Here is an 8073-nt window from a genome sequence, read left to right as displayed (position 1 = left end):
GTCCGATATTTTTCGTCTTTATGAAAAACGTATGAATCGTATTCGGTAACGTATAGGATAATGATGATAATAATGATAACAACAAAGAAACGAAGAAAGAAGAGAAAAAAGAGAAGAAAAAGATCAAGATTGTCGTTCGGGTCGACGGACACGCGGCGAGGATTGAAGTGAGCGCCGTCAGCGTCGTCCAGCCTTCGTCACCGTCGCCACCGTCGTCGTCGACGTCGACGTCGTCGTCGTAGTCGTAGTCATAGTCGTAGCCGTCGCCAACCTCGTTCCGAACGGACGCTTGCGCAGGAGTGCCAGCCGCCCTTCGACGTGCGTCCATCCAAAGGGGGATGAATCGTTTCCCTTCCTTGCCGTTATTATCAATTCACCTAGTTTTCGTCATAATCGTTGGAAGCCTGCAGTCTTCCAGTCGTCCGAGTATGTGAATTAACAATGAGCTCTCCTCACGAGCGAATGAATGTACGCGCGCGCACTCACTACGCTACGCGATAATGAGCCCGTTGTAAATAAAGGATTTCGATTGGCACAGGAATTCCTTCATTCCTTTTCCTAACTTCTCTTTTCTTAATATATATCATTATATAGACAAATATCAGTATAGATACATGTTTTTCGCTTGTATTTTTTATTTTCTTCTCTTTTCTCTATGCTTTCGTCTTTTTTATTTTCCTTTTCTTTTTTTTCTGTTTAGAGAAAAAATAAGGACCAATATTCTGATACCTCTTTATTCTCAACTCTTTTGCGTCCCACGATGTCGACTCGCTTAAATACTCGACAGCGTTTCTCTTAATCATCTTCATTTTTTGCAATTTTCCCAAAATAGTTTTCAATGAAAAATTCGATTTTGTACATAGCCATCTATATCGTAATGAAAAACACTCGTGAAAATGCCACATTTACGTACAATGAGAGTTAGTGATAAGCGCCGTTAGTTATCGTGAAAACTTCTTCGCTATAGGCCTATAGGATTTCAGTGAATGTAGCGAGAACGTCGGGAAGAATGGGAAACACAAGTTGCTAATTAGATAGAGTAGTTGAGACAATTCCTAAGCTCAATGAACCACGGATTAAAGGTTTAACGTCTCCGTTTACTCGTTTCGAGCGACATTTATATACTTAGAGCGAATACGAGAGAGTGTCAACGTACTTAGCAGCTTTAAACTAAAGTATGGCATTATACGGTTAATTACACACTCGCGGATTAAAGAATAGAATCATGAAACATGAATTATAAATATTTACTATTATTTATAAATGTCTTACGTTTTTGTTCCACTCATAAAATTTTTTCGATCGAACGCCTATTCAAAATTAACTCCAAAGGATTTACTGAACGAATAACCATGACGTAATGACTGACGTAAAGATCGAAAGTAATTCTCCCACGCGTTTTAGTCAGGTCAGGCCGATATTTAGTTCGATCTATTGTAAAACGAAATTATTTATAACCGGGCGTATGTCGTTAAAATATGTGAAAGAAAGGTTCTGGACGAGCGATTGACGTCCATCATAAAAATGGGTAAAAATAAGTAGTAGGTAGATACCTATTCGCAGTATTAATTTTATTATCCACTCGCTCTATTATTTTTATTATCTCGTTATTGGCGTTACACACGCTTCGACGACGAGCAAGTAAGAGAATCAGAGCCGGTTTGTAGTCACTTATGTGAACATTCATTCGTTCGTTCATTCGCGAGAGAGCTATTGAATTCGTGGCAGCGATATTTCCTTCGGCACAGAAATTCCTTCCCGCGTTTTCCTCATATAGATGACTTTCATATATATACACACATATATACATACGTACCTATACATATATTATGTCGAATTGCGTATTCCGAACGACATGTCTCGCGCTAATAGAATCTGGGGAAATCTAAGTGCATACGCTTAAAGTCAAGTTTTTGAAGAGCTCGTGAAAATTCTTAGGTGTTTATTTTATTGGCTTCTCGTACATAAGAAAGCAATGCGCTAGAAAATGGATCCTCGATGGAATCGACGAAAAAGAAACACATGAAACCTAATAGAAGATTTCGAAGTTTCCTTTATCTCTTTATTTCTTCATGAAATGTTTTTATCTAAAAAAAAATCACATAAGTAGGTCGTAATGAGACTGAAAAGAAGAAGATTACAGATATACTGACCAGTAGTTGAATATCCATCGGCGAGAATGATATTATGTAAATCTTTATAAATTCATAAATTTTTATATAACCGTAGAAACATTTCATGTTAGTAGATATTATTCTCCGGATTTTCTCATATTTCACATGTATCCACTCTTAATGAAACAGAAGTGGTCCTAATTAACTCGTTGCCTGCTCTTACCTCTGTGTTTCAGTTTCTCTTATAACTTCTCTGAGATTTCACCGACTACTTGTCGGAAAGAAAATCTAACGAAGCGGTAGACCATCTTATTAAGACCATTGCGCGATTAGATATCCCAAAGAATATGAAACTTTTTTCATAAGGTCGATCGTAGAAGATTTTGTTCTTATCGTGTGAGAGATGATAGCTGAAAAGAGAGAATGAAAGAGAGCGAGACGGTGAAACTTGACAAATGCTGGGCAATTATCCGGGAATGCTGATTTTTAAAAGCCCTTCGATAAAAGGAACGTCATCGTGATGGCGAGTACACGCTTGAATGGAGCTAATATCAGACTGGCTTTTCGGTTAGATCCGAGGGAGTTTTCGTGAGGAGGACAAGTGGAAACCTGGTGGTCTTGGGAATGACATCGCGACGGAAGGTGGATGAAAAAAAAAAGAAAAATGGACAGAAGCAGAGATGTTACCGGGCTCGACGACGACGACGACGACGACGACGACGACAACGACAACGACATCGATAGAGATGTGCAATGGTGGTCATCGTGTCGGTGTGATGAGAAGAGAGAGGAGAAAGAAAAGAGGAAATGGTCGGAGGGCTCTCATCATCCTCCGCTAATATTTACTCATGCGAACACAAAAACCACTCCCTTCTCGTACTCTCTCTCTCTCTCTCTCTCTCTCTCTCTCTCTCTCTCTCTTCCCTCTTACTCTTTTTTCTCTGGTTGATAAAGATACGAGGAAGTTGTCGAGAGAGTGTGTTTAGCTTCGTTCACGGCGCCAACGGAATTTCGTTTTGTGATCGCATCGATGAATTTGGGGGATTCTTCTCGAAAGGGATTGGTTAATAATAATTTGTATATAATCAAAAGGAATGGCGAAGTTCGACTCGCCTCGAAACAAAACACCATTTTTAAGAGACTAGGTATCAAGTTTTGTACCAGCATGATTTCTTCGTATTTTCCGAAGTGGCTCGGGCTAATTGCATTCTCTCGCAATATTTCCACGTTCCTATAGTAAATTAAATAAGAAACAGGTCGCAAAAGAAAATGAATTTTATCGAACGAATGGCTACAATCGAAGTGCAACAATCGATGAAAACTTTTTAATAATAACATTCTAAACTTGGATGTCCCAATCTGAGTTTTTTATGATATGATTCTATTTCTTTATATTTATTTTAGATTATATATATATATATATATATATATATATATATAAATTAATTTAATAGGAAACCATAGTAATGTATCCACGATGGATATGAATGAACGAGCGAAAAGTAAAAAAAAAAAAATTGCATCTATTTACACAATTTTCATTGAATTTTTCCAATATTATTGTATAAAGCAAAAGGCTTTGCGAACCTAGAGACTATGACTACCACTCCATAAATGAGAAACGAGGCTTTCAAACGAACCAATAATCAAATTATCGTACCGAAGTCGATGTGCAAGCAAGCCAAGCAGTTTGCGAGGCAATGTTTCGCTCACTGTCTTTACTTCCCTGACTGAATTAGATTTCGGTTCTGGCTAAATGTTTGACTTCCTTTTTCCTTTTATTTCTCTTAGCCTCGACCATGCCGGCAGTCATTACCTGCCACTTGTCGCATTCTTCGTTTTCCTCTTCAAATCTGTCTATCCGTGATTTATATCGAATTTCATTTTTTTTTTCGTTTTCGAATCAAACTTTGTCGGGACTTGATCGAATCCTCTCTTTTCCGTTCTTTTTGTTAGGTACATCGTCCAGAAGATCTTCAACAGATCTCTGATATTACAGGTCGAAGTCTATGCAAAATGTTCGGAATATCGAGCATAGGATAAAAAGAAAAGGATAGAAAAAAAGAGAAAGATGAACTAGACATTGCGGATCCAGAATACCGTGTACGTGGAGGAAGAAAAAGAGAAAGCGAGTATTTAGAGAGTGTACATTGCAACGTGCATTCCTCTAGGGAGATTGCCGAGTTTCCTTGTCAACATGGTGCATCTTCCGCATGATAAATAAAGGCCGGTAATATTGTCGCATAAAAGTACCTACGTTGTGTATACTATGTATAGGATTTTAGACTACAGTAGACGGCTTTCACTACGAAGATTTCGAGAATTGCGAAGGGCAGCCGCTGTAAAAATATGTGCAAGTCATGCCACAACGAAGCTCTCACGTAGATATATGTGTATATCTCTGTATACGCGTGTACGTGTGTGCACGTACACTCTTCGTTCAAAACAATGCCCTACCGTGAAATAAAAAGAGCCGTGGGGTAAAAAATATTCTGATACTGCACCGTGCAAATGGACGACGAATAAATCGCGAGAGAAACGTGAAGAGACATAGAAAATACAGGAAACCGTCACAGGGAACATTACTGATAAAGACGATATTATCAAAGGACATATTCTCTCTCTCTCTCTCTCTCTCTCTCTCTCTTTCTTTCTTTTTTTCTCTTCTAGTTGTCCGAACAATAGATTTTTTGTTTTGGTTGTTGATCTCATACTATTCTATCCAGATCTATATATATGCCCAGGAGGGCATATATATCGTGTATCTATTATTTTGTGTAAGATAGCAAATGTTATGTAATTTTATTTTTTTTTTTTTTTTTTTATAGACTGAAAATATGTTCGTATCTGAAAAGTCATTTTTATTATTATGTTATTGATTATTACGAAAAACTTGAATATCTATGTGATACTTTTTATATTTTTCTCTATTGCAAAGTCTTTTATAGTCTTCTTATATCCCAAAGAAGATGCATCTCCACGTTTCTAGCTGGGAAATTATCAGTTTTTTATTGAATTCCATTGAGATACAAGTTTCACTACAAACTTGAAATTTATTGATTTTTAGAACAATTTGCGATATGATAAAGAATAATGTGACGTTAAGTAATGGACTCTGTTATCTGATTTGTATCCACGTTACAATAATTCTTAGTAATCAAGCTTTTGTTTGATGGATATCGTGCGATCAAAAGAATTCATTTGGTGATATGATATTAATGAAATTTTTCGCTACAAAATGTCGTGATTTTTCGATTGATGAATAAATTGATTTTAAAATAATAGATAAGCCAGTTAGATATTTCGTTATGTTTTAAAAACAAATCTGTTTTTATTGTCTTAGGAAAGAGTTTTAAATTAAAACACAATGGCCGTAGTGATATTTTTATTCGGTATTACAAATATTATTAATAAATCAAGATTATAAAATTCAAGATAAGAGAATAATATGAGTTACAAATAAACCTAACTTTGTCAACGAAGAAGAAAGAAAAGTGAAATAACTCCTTTTCTTTTTTAAATATTTCATGTAGAAAAGTCCATTCTTTGAAAAGAACTCAGTTCTTTACAGTATACACTAGCTCGTGTTTAATGAACATATATTTACATTTTGAATATTACATCAAAGTAGAACTGCCATTAATTTATTATTTATCTAATCTAAATGTTTTAATATATATATATATATATATATATATAATTTTATATATTTAATTAAATGTATATTATTATTATTATTATTATATATATATATATATATATATATATATATGTATATATATTATTATTCGATCATATGCTTGTATTGTTTTTAGTTTTATAATGTCTTATAAATTAATTATTTGGTTAACTGAAAATTCACAGCTTAAAGGGTTAAAACCAGTTACGTTAAAGTTAAATTTCTCGAAGGAGTATTCGACTGCAAGCACTGAACCCACTTTCTTCTATTCTCCGTGCAAAGATTACGTAAGATAGAGTAAACTTCGAAAGTTTTCAATGTAGGATTGCTCTGTCATGGATTTTAGATCGCTATGAAACTACAGTAGTATAATGGAGTGACTTCTTCATTAAGCAGAACAATCATGAGTGCAACTTCCTTGAAATTTTTTTTTCATCACGTTATCACTCTCGATTGATTGAATTTACTGGAGAGATAAACGTTCATTCGAGTAAGTTCTTGAACAAATCATTCGTCGACACCTTCAAAAATATAAATAATTCGATTATGTTTTATTCAAACGGTTAAACAATAGCAACGGTGTAAAAAATATGAGCTCATTTTGCATTTGATTCGAGATAGGTGCATACACATAGACTAGCTCATTAAGTCAACCAAACTCATTAAATAGTCGTAGCACTAGCTCGTTAAATCCATGTAATTATTCATCTTGAAGTCTGGCAGCATTGTTTCAATCCATAGAGGATTCTATTGTCTCATACGATACTAAAAGACAGAGGGAGGGAGGGAGAGAGAGAGAGAGAGAAGGGAAGAATGGACAAAAAAAGAGAGAATCGTTTGCAGTAAAGATTTTCGTCTGCAGTTTCGATATACAGTATATTCTTAAAAATATTGTCAGAATGTGCTTATATCATAAAAAGTCAAAAGTCTTAAGACAATTGAAATTTATCGCGAAATTTAATATTTTACATTTTATTTATCAGCCCTTGTAGATTTTGTATTATCAATTTAAGCGAGATAATTGTCTATCCGATATTATCGGGCGATTATCTCTATCGCATTTATATGATGAATGTGCTCAAAATTAATATAATACATATTATAGATTGTGATAAATAACGACAAAAAAAAATCAATGTTTAACTCGAATCCATTTTCGTCTAATTTATTATACAATAAAAGATCTTTTCAATTTAATTTAGAGATTAGGCAAATTTTAATCATCCTTATCTAGAATTACATTCGTATAAATGATAAATTAAAATTAATGATCGATGCTTATATAAAAAAGTCACCGACAATGGCGCGTCGCGTTAGGTAAGGACATGTGTGTTATATAAGAACATGTGAGCAAAGGTAGTACGTCCGCTAGAAAGCTTCCAATATCGAGCTATGTGGAATGTAAGTAAACTCGGTCGTGAAGGCTAAAGCTACGACACGCTTGTCTCTGTCTCCATTATATGCAAATTTCTACGAGTTGCACCGAAAACCTCAACATCGTTAACCTTCGAAAGTCATCGTTTAGGTTTCGCAAGAGACTTCGAAAGAAACAACATGAGAACAAGCTAAGGTCTTTGGAAAGAGTCATCGAAGATGACTCGTAAAAAGATAAAAGACTGGTAAAAAAATCGTCCTTAAAGATATTTTTTCATTCGAACGACAAATTTTACTTTAACTTTTTTGATAAAAACAAATTACCGATATGATAAAAGAAACTTTGTACTTTGTTCGATAACGAAACAGAAATGACTTAATTGAACGTTCATATAATCGGACCTTATCATTTTATCTGATTTGCCAAAAATAATACCTTAATACGCAATAAATAAATGTAATATATTTTTGTATAACTAAAAGAATGATTAAATAAAATAATATTATTTGAATAGTTATAAAATGGCAGTTTCCATTCGTTAATACTGAAGTATTATTAATCCATTGAAATCACTTAATGTTATGTATATATCTACGAAAACTTTGTTACATTTTTTTGAGAAACATAATCGAACTTTTGTACAAATGTTAATTTGTCGAGAAGTTGTCTGTATCTCAATTCGCATTGATCTCGTTTTAAACAATTGGTTTATTTTTTTTATCAGAAGTGGACGTTTCCATTTGTAATCATCCTGAATTCTTACAATCAATGACTTATGATAAACTACTTTTTACGAAACTTTATTTATGATAAAGTAGATATCTGAATCTTGGATATCGAGATAGAGAGATTGTGATAAAGAAACGCTGCAGAATAAATAAATTTCATTTCTAATTGAACCACGA

This window comes from Vespa mandarinia, chromosome 2 (genome assembly GCF_050613455.1).
Source record: "Vespa mandarinia isolate Hongniang chromosome 2, ASM5061345v1, whole genome shotgun sequence".
NCBI lineage: Eukaryota > Metazoa > Arthropoda > Insecta > Hymenoptera > Vespidae > Vespa > Vespa mandarinia.
The sequence above is the reverse complement of the archived record's forward strand: the minus strand, read 5'-3'. Positions refer to the sequence as shown.